At 26.1% G+C, this 12873-nt stretch overlaps 1 long non-coding RNA gene across 8 annotated transcripts; it reads right to left on the reverse strand.

Moving 5' to 3' along the window:
- Nucleotides 1-521: 521 nt before the first annotated feature.
- LOC130979564 (uncharacterized) lies at nucleotides 522-5793 on the reverse strand. 8 transcript variants are annotated; one of them, XR_009086670.1, is made up of 7 exons: nucleotides 5353-5793; nucleotides 4966-5092; nucleotides 4520-4611; nucleotides 3080-4317; nucleotides 2792-2916; nucleotides 2608-2699; nucleotides 522-911 (listed from the first exon to the last, which is right to left on the reverse strand). It is a non-coding gene; the product is annotated as an uncharacterized LOC130979564 (long non-coding RNA). The 8 variants fall into 8 exon arrangements; XR_009086675.1 differs by having other exon boundaries at nucleotides 4446-4611; XR_009086676.1 differs by having other exon boundaries at nucleotides 3080-3175; nucleotides 3332-4317; nucleotides 4520-5092.
- Nucleotides 5794-12873: the final 7080 nt, after the last annotated feature.

Below are 12873 nucleotides of genomic sequence, written 5' to 3' on the forward strand. Positions count from 1 at the left end.
ATGAGTTATGCTATGTGTACACTAAAATCAGCCACCAAAGTCAACTACTAGTATAAAATACATACTAGAATACAAATATACATTGAAAATAAATTAAAGCACACATGTATTTATACACAAATACATTGGTGGCTGATTTTCGTGGCTGATTTTAGTGTACAAATAGCATTTTTGTACAGAAAAATATTTTCTCTAATGTTGTATTTTTTTCTTCTTCTTCTTTTCCTTATTACTTTCTTCCTTTTAGTTAAATAAATGTAAGTTCTTCATATTCCAAGTAATTTTACAGTATTATGTGTTTCTTCTTCTTCTTTGTTTGATTTTTTGGTTTTTATTCTTGTTAAGAGAGTAAAACAAGAAGAAACTTGAGAAAGTAAAACAAAAAGGAAAAGGAAAATAAAAGAAAAAAGAAGAAGAAAATAGTGATGATGATGAAAAAAAAAAAGAAGCTGAAGATAAAGAGGAGGAAGAGGAAGAGTTTTAAGTTATGCAGAACTTATCAAAATAAAAATACACTCAAAATTCTTACAAATACACCCAAATTTGCTACAAATATAGAAAAATATTTCCTCTAATGCTATATTTTTTCTTCTAAATTGAACCACACCTCAACCAGTTGATTGGATTCAAAACAATAAAAAAATTTTGATTTCCCTACTTCAAATCCAGCTGAGGAATTTGTCTTCTCGGTCGAAGATATTTTCAATTTCCATTTTTCCTCTATGCTACATGTAATCAATTCATTCTTAATTTCGTTTCCCTTTTTATTTGTGCTCCGAACTCTTGTAGAAAAACCTGCAGCCTTCGTATAATCCTTGTAGAATTTTGCAGCATCTTCAAGGGTGTTAAAGATCATCCCAACCTTGAATACAAACTACTCATCAATACCACAAATTTGCTGCAAAATACACCTAAAATACACCATATTAAAACAAGCATAAACTATAGAATGCAAATACAACTATAAAACCATCATAAAAAATAACAATAATCAAATTCATGAATCATCAATAAACAGAAACTAAAACAATTCAACTAAAACACCCTTAGTGAGATGAAAAGTCATAAATTGTAAATACACCCAAATATTCCTGAAATATACTCAAATATTCTTGATTTACACCCCTGATATAAAATGCAGAAAATTCATCAGAACTAGTACATTAGATTCAATTCAAACAAGGAACAATAAACAGCAAATTTCACAGACAATGTTCACTCATTATTCAGCTATACAATCATAAACTACTAACTGGATTCAAATTCAGATTCAATTATTAACTGAAATTAAACCAGACTTCAGGAACTTCATTGAATTCAAATTCAAAATCCACTTCGCTCTGGTTGAGTTGATAATCTGAAGTTGAATCATCCATTATCTTCAAAACGATTTCAGAGCTTGATTTCAGAAACAATGTAAAACGAGAAAAACGAAGAAAAAGAACAGAGAGAGAAACTTACGTAAACAGCAAAGGAGAAGGGAGAGAGAAGCGCACAAAAGAGATCGAAGAGAGAAGGCAAGAAAACGCAGAAGGAATTCAAAAAAGAAAACGAAATCCTTTTGAAAAAAGAAGTTATATATTCGCGCGTTGATTGATTGGAAAATCTGTTAAGGAGCACTACAAGGTTTTTGTTTATTTGTGGCAGTTTTTTTCTTATTTGTGGAGATTTTTAAAATCCCCAAAATTTGAGGTGTCACGAGGTCTTTCATGAGGGGTTTTATGTGTATTTAGTGGGGGTTTTATATTGAATTTTTGTGACGGTTTTAAATCACTTTTGTGGTAGTTTAAAACTCCTACAAATTGATTTTTTAATTTAACAAAAACTAACTATTTTATGACATTTTCAAACCTCCACAAACCTTATAATTATTTATTTATTTTTAATTTCAAATCATTCATTAATCTTATCTCATTTACATATTCTCAAATTAGAAATTTATTTTTTAATATCAAAATTTAAAAACTAAATATTTTATAACACAATTCCTCAATATAAGACATAACTCTGAATAAAAAAAATTCTCATTGTCAATAGTTTCAAACATAATTATATATGGTATTATTCTACATAACTATTATTTTTTTCTTTAAAAAGTAAAATAAAACAACTTCAATATTTCAATATCATCTAATTACATAAAAGTCTCAAAATAAAAATATGAATGCAATCCCAAAAGACCTTTAAAAAGTATTTTATATTGATGAACTGAAGTAGAAAATGCATCTGGTGAACCTTAAAACTCATACCTGCACAATTATGCAAGCAGTTTCAATGTTTGCAACCCTAATTTCATATAACCATGAAAACAAATTTGATAGATTAACAGGTTAGACTCCAGAGAAAAATTTAATCATAGCTAATACAAAAGCAAAAACATAAAACAAAATATTTATCTAAAAGCATAGCCTTCCAATCCCTGAACATGAGGGAACTCTCCTATAAAGATCATGATTTTTACACCAACTAGATACTAGGCGTCTAATTCTATCCCATAAAACATGCTAGTCAATAACTTTCAAACAAGCACAATGAGTGAGAATATCCATACATGGGAAGTATAGAAGGGCCAAAGTATTAAGGTTAAACATATTAATGTTATCTCACCTTCAATTGACCATTGGTATACAGAGGTCTGTGTCACAAGCTCTGCCTCTGCCTCTGCTATTATTATTAGTGGCTGTCTTTCCATATGAAATCTGTTCCAATAAATAAATACTTTTAATTAATAACATCATTAGCCTTTGATAAAATGTCAAGCACATAATAAATAAAAAGCTTAAAATGTTACCTTTGGCCACAAACTCAAGTACTAAACTAATTCATCTAATTAACCATGTTGCCGAATATACGCTGAACTTCTCTGTGCCACAAACTCTTCTACCCCATTCCCATTGTACGTTACTCTCCTGATTTCTGATTTTTTCATCATCATAACTAACCCAATTATTATCCTTTTTTTATTAAACACATAGGAACAAGAATATCCATGTGTAATAATTTAATTACTAAAATTTAAAAGGAAGTATGGCCTACAACGTATGAATTTATTGTAGCAAAATTTGATTGATTTGCTTACTTTTAAATCTTTGCCAAATTTTCCAGCAAAATGTCAATCAAGGCTAATAGCAATGTGGTCTTCCCTGAGACTGGGGATCCTAACAACAGAGTCATTCTACAAAACAAACCTCATCATTATACCAGCAACAAAATAAAAAATAAATAAATAAAATTTTATATGGTTCTCGTGGGTGTATTTTTTAGCAATAACAAAATAAATTAAAAATAGAGAAAGAAAACAAAAGAAAATAATAATAAAATAATCATTCACCTTTTGGGCTTTATGATTCCACTAACATTCTGAAGGATGTGTAAAGGCTTCTTTGGACTTGGAATGATGTGGAGATAATTGAAGAACCACTAACATTTATTTTTTTTTCTATAATATTTTGGAGATGAATTAATTAAGTGAATATGGTCCATATTGAATTACCTCTAAATCATTCACATAGAAGTTGAATAGTATAGGCAATTAAAATTTTGTGTCACTTCATTAAAGCTGGTGCCAACAATAACATTTGGTAGGCTTAGTTTCTTATGAAGACCAATTAGAAGACCAATTTTAAAATGGAAACTCATAGTGTAAGTGTATGAAGTAGGCTTAGTTTAGCATAAGGATACAGATAGATATTTGGTAAATGCATGCTAAGCATATATTTTTTCTTCACTAAATCCATTCTTATGAACCATAGGAATGAAAAACTCAGCATCCAGTGAAGAACAAATTTACAGGATTCCAGGGTGAAGTTTTGCTTGATTAAATCTGTGTGTGCTAATCAGTGAAAAGATTTAGCAGATAAAGATACTTTGCAAATAAGATATACTAATTGAATAAATAGGTGATAAATATCATTGAAATCAATTAATACAGTTCAACAACAAAACTCTATGAACTATAACATAAAAAAACTAAATGAAACTATGTAATAAACTTGTAACACAGAGCTATGTGAACAATCAGATTAGATCACGGTATATAAGATTCTCCCAAAAGCTTCTTGAGTGATCCTAACATATGTCATTAATAAAAGGGGAAAAAAATATAAAAAGGTACAAATGTCATTAATGTGAAAAGGCAAACAGTTTGGGGAGAAAAACACAGAAAGTAGAAAGTAAATAACAAAATTATCAGGCAAATTGATAGAACAGACACCCAATGATGTAGATATCTGCTGGTTCTTCAGTACAAAGCCAGTCTTCAATATCAAGATCCTTAGATGAAGTCTTCCAGCAACATTCCAAGTTCCAACTGTTATCCTGCAAAACAATAATAATTTTTATTATTATTTTATTAAACATTTCTTTCATTTACATAATATGCAACATAACCAGATAATTAATGAAGTGACAATATGATAATACATTTGAACCTTCAAAACACTCACACTACCATAGCTGAAGCCAACAATAACATTGTTCCACATTAGATGATTATTTTCTTGAGTACTTTGCCACTTACTCATTAAAATCAAAGCTGAAATTAAATGCATCTTCTTTTCCTGCTTTTCCACCACCAGAAGATTCTCCTTTTTTGTCCTTAGACTGGAAAGACTTTTTGGGTGTGCATGCAAAATCAAGGTCAGACATGTCCATCTTAAATGATGATATGTTTTTGAACTCACCGTCCAAATTAAAATTCATGTCCCGACAGCAAGAGAGTGTTTCTTAGAAATAAATAGGTGCTACTAATTCACATTTGCATATATGTATATCCTGCCTTTAGTGAAATAAAAAATTTAATGTATCATATAACCCTTCTCTAGTATAAGTGTTAAATACAAACATCTTATCAGTCAACTGGAACATTTAAAATGAAGGATGTTTCAGAATGAAACCAATAACAACATCCTTTGACTTCATATTTCACTTTGCCAAAATCAAACTCTAAAATTCAAGAAGACTCACAGTTTCTCAAAGTCAAATGTCTTTTTCTTCCCTTTAGGAATAGAGTCAAAGCCAAAATCCATTGCATCATCATCTACCATTGACATGGTTTTCCATGAACTAAGAAATTCCTTTCTAATGTCTTCATCTGTCAGAAATGAAAAACGAATAATGATAAAAGAAAACTCATGTAACATAATATATCTAAGAATCTTGCATCAATAATATAATAGATTAGATCCTTAATGAAGTGCAAAAAACTGCGTATGGAAACAGTGAAGAACTTAAGTCCTATATATCAGAACTATTATTGCAACAGAACTAAGGAGGCGAGATAGAGAAGAAATTTATCGTTAACAAAGAAGAAATATCAGCAAATTAACAGAGAAGAAGAAGAAAAAGAAGTACCAGCGGCAGTCCAAAGGAGAAATTGGAGTGAGAGAGAGCAGCGTTGAAGAAGAAGCTCGGGAGTGAATAGATCTGAAAATGCGTTGTGCCACGGCAACTACGTTGGCATCGGCGATAAAAACTGTGACGGCAACCGCGGCGGAAACTGCGGTGACAACAATGACAGCAACAACAGTATAGAGAAACAGATTTGAAAACGCATTGATAAGATAGGTGACTCGATCCGGAAGCTCTCTCCTGCAACGAACACGGCAGTGGTAATGGTGCCGGCGGCGAAAACGGCAGCAAGAACGGCAGCAAAAATGGCGGTAGAGAATTTAGGGTTTGATCGTCCTTCTCTTCTCCGTTAACCAGCCTCTCGTTTCTACCGCTTTTTAATTTGAATATGGAAGCATGAGTGGTGTTGGACTCCATTATCGGGGAGGGAGGTGCTTCACAATGTTGTGGTGTCAGTATAGTCACAACTCGGACCCTCCGAGTTCCTATTGACTAAACGGACCTACCGTCCGATTTGCCATTCACGAGATGCACGGTCCGATTTGAAAGGGGATGGACACGCGTTGCGCAGCAGCTTCTCCCTAAACGGTGCCCTGAAACCAAACAAAAACTCATGCATTAACCATTCTCACCATTCGAATACAATCACTTTCTCAGATTTTACTTTTAACTTGAATCCCCCATTTTTCTTTTTCGTTTCTCCTCTCAGCTATGCATGGTAGAAGAAATAAAAGCATGTCAAAGAAATATAAAATTAAAAATGTTGATAAATCTGAAGTTTATATTATACATTATCTCAGTCATTCTGATTATATAAATTTTTTTTAATTTTTTAAATATTTTATATTATAATTATTATTGTTAAAAATTTATTTCTTATAATTGTTGTTAGAAGTGTAATTTAAAAATATAAATAGAATAATTATTGTATTTTTCAGTATTTATATGATTTTTCTGAACTTTTTTATTAATTTTTAATCATAAATATTATTGTTAGTAAATTAATTATTATTATTATTCTTGTTAGTTGTTGAATTTTCAAATGTAAAGTGAATGATAAGAATTTTTTTATAAAGAACGTAATTTTTTTTGGAATTTTTTAATATTTTTTATTATAATTATTATTTAATTTAAATATAACCAAATTAAAAAGCGCCAACGGCTCAACTTTTATTATAATTATTATTGAAAACAGGGTTAATTTTTTTTAAATCCTTTTAAAATTATTAACTATAATTATTATGGATGAAGCTAAATGTTATTGTTGTTGTGAGAAATTGTAATGAATAGTAGTAATATTTTTAAAGCACGTTAGTTTTATTTTGAGAATATTTTAATTTTTTTAATTATAATTTTCATTGTTAGCAAGTTAATTTTTATTAACGTTGTTAGAAAATGAATTTAGGCATAGACTGATTATTATTATTTTTTATAATTGAAGAAAATATGTTTAAATAATAGTAAATGACTAATTAATATTAGATATTATTCAAGATGTTGTAATAATATTGTAAAGAATTTTTTGATTAGGAATGTATGTATTAGTTATTATTATTAGTAGTAGTTAGTTATGAATAATTTTAAGGATTAATAATTAATTTTAGAAGTTAGAATTATCTGTTTTATAAGGATTTAGTAAATGAATTCATGATAGTAATTTGTTTCTTGTTGAGTTATTTGTGTAAATTTTGTAACCATGATAGTTATTTAATTTTTGTAGGAGTTTATTTTTTTAGTTGTTGTGGCTAAAAAATTATTATTTTTAGTAGTAAGTTAGTAATTGTTAATAAGTTGACTAATAATTTATTATGTTTTTTGTAAAAATTAAGAATGTTGACATGTGATCACCCAATGTCTTTGGATCGATACAATAAATTAAAGTAGAGGAGTATTTACAACTTACTTATTTTTATCATGTATCTCAGATTGGAGTAATCTAATGATAACAAAATTAACAATTGCTAAATAATGAAACAATAATTTGAATAATTAAGGATAATAAATCAGATAGTATCATGTATGGTAACCAGAATAAACAAGGACATAGATGTAACCCCATATATTTTGCAAGTCAAATTAATTAGAGATTATATAGTGAATTACATTTGCAATCTCCTTTCTTTTGTTAAAAGAAAAAGTTTTACTATAAGGATCAAATTAAAAAATTAATAAAACTATAAGGATCAAGGGTAATTAAACCTAGTTTATTTTTGGAAGAGAAAATACCTTGTGACCAAACCTATTTGAATTTCCTAGACTTTAGTTTGGTTTTGTAAATTTTTACTTCTAGAAAATAGCTCATCAACACTAACTTGAAAAACAACTTTTTAAAAATTTGTAACATTTATGTTTAATAAAATAAAAGATAAAATACTAAATTAAACCCTTACATTTAAGCGTAATCTTATTTTGATCTTTAAGGTTTAAAGTGTCCTATTTGAATCTAAAAAAAATTCATTTAACTTTAATGTAGTCTCACACTAAGGTCAAAGTTAAATAATTAATGGAATGTTTTACGTGACAGCAGTGCAAGAACAAGGTAGATAATCTAGAAAACAAATACAAACTCAAAAGGTACAAAATCAAAATGGATACATCAATACATTTATTTATCATTTTCCTTAGTTCTATAGAAAATATTTCATTTAAATTGTAGGGATCGAAGAATGATAAATAAATGTATTAAAGCATTCACGGTTAATTTTGTGCTTCTAGAGCTTGTACTTGTTCTCCGGATATTATCGACCTTATTCTTGTACTGCTGTCATGTAGGACATTCTGTTATTTATTTAACTTTAATTTGACTTTACAGTGGGACTACATTGAAACTAAATGAAAGTTTTTTGGATTCGAATAAGATACTTTAAACCTTAAGGACCAAAATACGATTATGCCTAAACGTAGGGGATCAATTTAGTATTTGTTAGCTTTGCTTTCTTGTCATTTAATTTTTCGTATATTTATATATCATCTTTAAACTCCTGATTTTCAGAACCAATGACACGTATATCTCATTGTAATTTTTTTGAGAGACGACTCGAGATCTAATACTTTTGATATTTTTATTTCCATTCGTGATAAACAAAATTAAACTCTGATAAAAAATTAATTGTTAGTTTAGAACTATATTATTAATATAATTCTTTTGTGAAATTCTGAACCGACATTAATTCTACCGTCAATCTATCTATTATTTACAATTGAACAAGTGTAATAACCCGTGCTATGTACATGATAAGATTGAAATTATAATTTTAAGTTGTTTTGTTAAAATTAATTTGAATTATAATAATTTGATTAATAAAAAAATAACATGTTATGCATTGTTTGTTTTTTCTTAATCTAGTGTTAACTATATTAAATCTAAAATCAATTTTAGTAATCTACTTTTTTTAATAAATCAGACATATATATTCAATGTGATCATAAATAATCTAGTAATACTTAAATACACCAATAAATTTTTTTTATGTTAGTTTACTGTGAAGTAAGAATATATCAAAATCAGCTCAAAATGAACTACAAATTATTAGAGAATTTTAATACAGAAAGTTCTCCAATAAACGATAAATAATTTAAACCCACTGAATAACAACTCAACACTATCCTTTTATACCTGCAAAATATATTCATGAAACAACACTATATCAATATTAGTATACAAAATTATATGATTAATGTAATTATAAAATTGTTTATTAGAAGAATAAAATAATACGAATTTTTATGATAATTTTAATATTCTCAAGCTATTAATGTACAGTAAGAATACATTATCCATTAACACCTAGAATTTGCCAATTTTTGTAATTGATAGTAAAATTTTTTAATAAATTAATAAATTTAATTAAGAGATTTCATTATTACCTTTTCATTATAAGCTCTCAAAAACTTCTCTATATACTATATTTATCGTGCAGTTGTCTTCCAATTATCTATGATCTTGCAACAGCATTAGCAGACCATCTTTACTTGTTACTCTTGATAATGCAATATACAATTGACCATAGGTGAAATTAAAGCGAAAATTAAGAGAAATAAGTAATAATATACAATAAAAAAATAAAAGATTTTGCATATAAATAGATAATTGTTACAAAATAAATTCTAATTGTGAAATTTTAAAACTTCACATACTGCAAATCATGAAGATCAACCATAATATAATGATCATTTTTCTCTACTTTTAACCATAATATAAGTTTTCTTTTTTTGATCAAGAGTCTAATAACATCTAATTAAAAAAGAAAACCGAATTAAAGTAGTATTAAAGTAGAAAAAAAACTATATAATGTACGAACTATTAATAGAATGAATAAGAATTAGAGCATAAATTATTGTAGATACAATTATTTACTATTAAAATTGTGGATACAACTAATTATTATAAATACAATTATCTACTAATAAAATTATTGCACATAAATAAGTATTACTTTCAAGTGAGTGGTTATCTGGTTATTTATATTAGGTAGATTCATCATTATGTCCTAATATATACTCCTAGATTTTAATTCGGTCAATTATATATCACTCTCATTTTGTAGGAATTGCTGAAATATTTGTGACTTAATTAATCTAATTTTGATATTTGCAAGATAGGTTAGAGAATGCTATGGAATAAGATATGCAAAAAACGCGTCTGAAAAAAGTAGTGCATCAAATAGGATAGATGTATGGTGTAAAATAATTGGAGTTAAAAAAAAAAAGAATTTATAGATTTAGAATAGAATTTACTATAGTTAAAAAAAGTTTAATTATTGTGACTCCAATTTTTAGGTCATCTAATTGATTGCAAAAATTACAACATGAAAAAATAATTAAGAAAATACAAGAAGAGAACTATGACTTAAAAATTACATTGGAAAAGATAAAAAAAAAAGATTTGAATTTAATAACTGTTTGCTTTAACAAATGATGAAAAAAGTTAATTTTAAAATTCTGATACAGTGAAGAAACAAATATAAGAGAAGATGAAATTGATAAATATACTTCTAAAGAGTAATTATTTTATTGTAGTTATGATTCTAGTTATTAATTAAAGACTTTAAATGATGTGATTAGTAATTAGAGACATTGAAATTATGTAATTAGTTTTAAAAACAATACTTTTATAAATTTATATTTAATGATTTTTATATTTTGTTGAATTATAATTATATAAAAATCAGTCTTTAAGAATAATAGATGTAAAATTTAGTAAAAAAAAAATTATAACTAAAAAATTAGGATCAATGACAGGTTTAGCCACCAAAAAATCTAGTCGTTTTTGTTACTAACGCTTGGTTGCTAATTAGCCACCAAAATATTAGTTGCTAATTCGCAACCGATTTTTTTCGGTGATCGATTTGGCGATAAAAAATTTAGTCACTATATAGCTTTTGTTAGCGACCGGTATTGTTTGGCGAGGGTTTTGTAATTATCTTATAAGGAATTTATTTTTATAAGTTTTTTAGGATCGGTGAATTTCATAGGTAATAAAGTAAGACCATCTCTAGTAGGGAACTCATCTCAATCCCTATTTATGGTCCATCTATCATAAAAAGTAACTTCACATGAGCTTTTGCGTCATAAACAGTAAATAGGAACTCAAAGTATCTCTTTCTTCTCCATTAGAAGGAACTAACTTTAATCCTTATTGTGGTTCCACTTAATTAATTAATTAAAATACTTAAAATTAATGTAATTATTTTTTAATAATAATATTAAAAAATTAAAAAAATTCATATATAACAATAATACATAATATATTAAATTTAATTTTTTAATGTAAGTAAATTTAATTATTTAATCTAATTAATTATTATTTAAATAATTAATATAAATTATTAATTAAATAAAGATATAATTATTTAATTCTTTCAGATTTTATATAATTATTTATTTTTATAATAACTTATTAAGTGGCAAATTATTATTGGTGAATATAAGTCTCCCATAAAGGACTCTTCCTTCTCAAAAAACTGTGCAGGAATTCATTCTCTCATCTCTCCAACGGTAAATTTCTGTTTCTGTCCGAAATAGCCTCAACTTTTTGTCCATTGGAGTTGCTTAATGAACTTCTACTACATTTGCATACCGTTATTTTGATGTCTACACTATTACTAAACAATTAATTAGCACATGGTTGCATGGCAGATTCTTGGGCCATGATAACCCATCGGATGAAAATGCTCCTAGCATTCAAAAGATTATGTTAGTTCAAGGTATGGGGAATGGTTGCTGCTGCCACTGCATCCTACATTACAACCCCGTTGGATATATTATCAAGACATACATATTTGTTATATAATTGGGTTTTAATGTATACATGTTAGGTGTTTGAAAAACTCTTAAAATATATTCCTTTTTTCTTTTCTTATTCTGCATGCACTGCAGGTAATGGGACATGAATATGGAAGCTCTATAAAACAAGTCGCAAAAAAATTAACAAAAATTAACAGATGTTACAATACTCCCTTGATATTTGGAGTTTTAAAACTCCATATAATTTTAACAAAAAAAACACTATTAAAATTTAAAATTTAATTTATTTTGCGTTGATTTAGGTTAACATTTGATGCATACTAATAAAATCAATAAACAATTAATACTTTTTTTTGAAAAGCTACAAATATATTAATTACAACTTATAAAATATATTTTTAATAAATAATAATTATAATTATTATAAGAAATTTAATATGCTCTATTAGTATATAAGTTATTTAATTAGTTAATAAAATCTAATTAATTAATAATTTTATATTTTATTTATTTTAATTATTTATTTAAAATTATAATTTATTTCATAAAGTTTATTTAATATACTATCTTTTTTTATTCATTGAAAATAATGAATTTGTTCACTGACAAATCTATTCCTATTTCTATACAATTTGAATCGTATTCGTATATTTTTATTTTTTATTAATATAATTTTATTCACATATTTTAATTTTAAATTTTTAAAATTTTTTATTTAAAATTTAGATAGATATAATTTAAATTAATAATTTAATTTAATAAAAATAAATATATTCGTATTATTTTTATTATCTTAAGCAAAAAATATCTCTAACTATATTTTCTAGGTAAGATTTATTAATCTTTTCAGATATTATGTATTTATATATATACTTTAATATTATTAATTTGAAAGATTACATATATCTATCTCTTTTGTTGAAATATTTAAAAATCATGTTTAATCGTTTTAAAAAAATAATACGAGAACATTTATTTAAAATAAGATGAATATATTTATTTAAAATTTAAAAATTTTAAATAAATTTATTTATATTAATTTTAAAATAATATGAATATGTTTGTTTAAATAAAAAAATTTTAGAATAATAAGAGTATTATATCTTTTTAATTCTTTTAAATTTTTATTTTTATCATAATTTTATAATAATTTAATATTAATTTAAAAATAAAATAAATTTAAATTAAAACAAAAAATTTAACCCAAATAGAATTTAATGTTAATTCTTTTCTCTTTTTTTAATAATTAAATGATGATTCTTCTCTCTCTTCTTAATT

This window comes from Arachis stenosperma, chromosome 5 (genome assembly GCF_014773155.1).
Source record: "Arachis stenosperma cultivar V10309 chromosome 5, arast.V10309.gnm1.PFL2, whole genome shotgun sequence".
Lineage (NCBI taxonomy): Eukaryota > Viridiplantae > Streptophyta > Magnoliopsida > Fabales > Fabaceae > Arachis > Arachis stenosperma.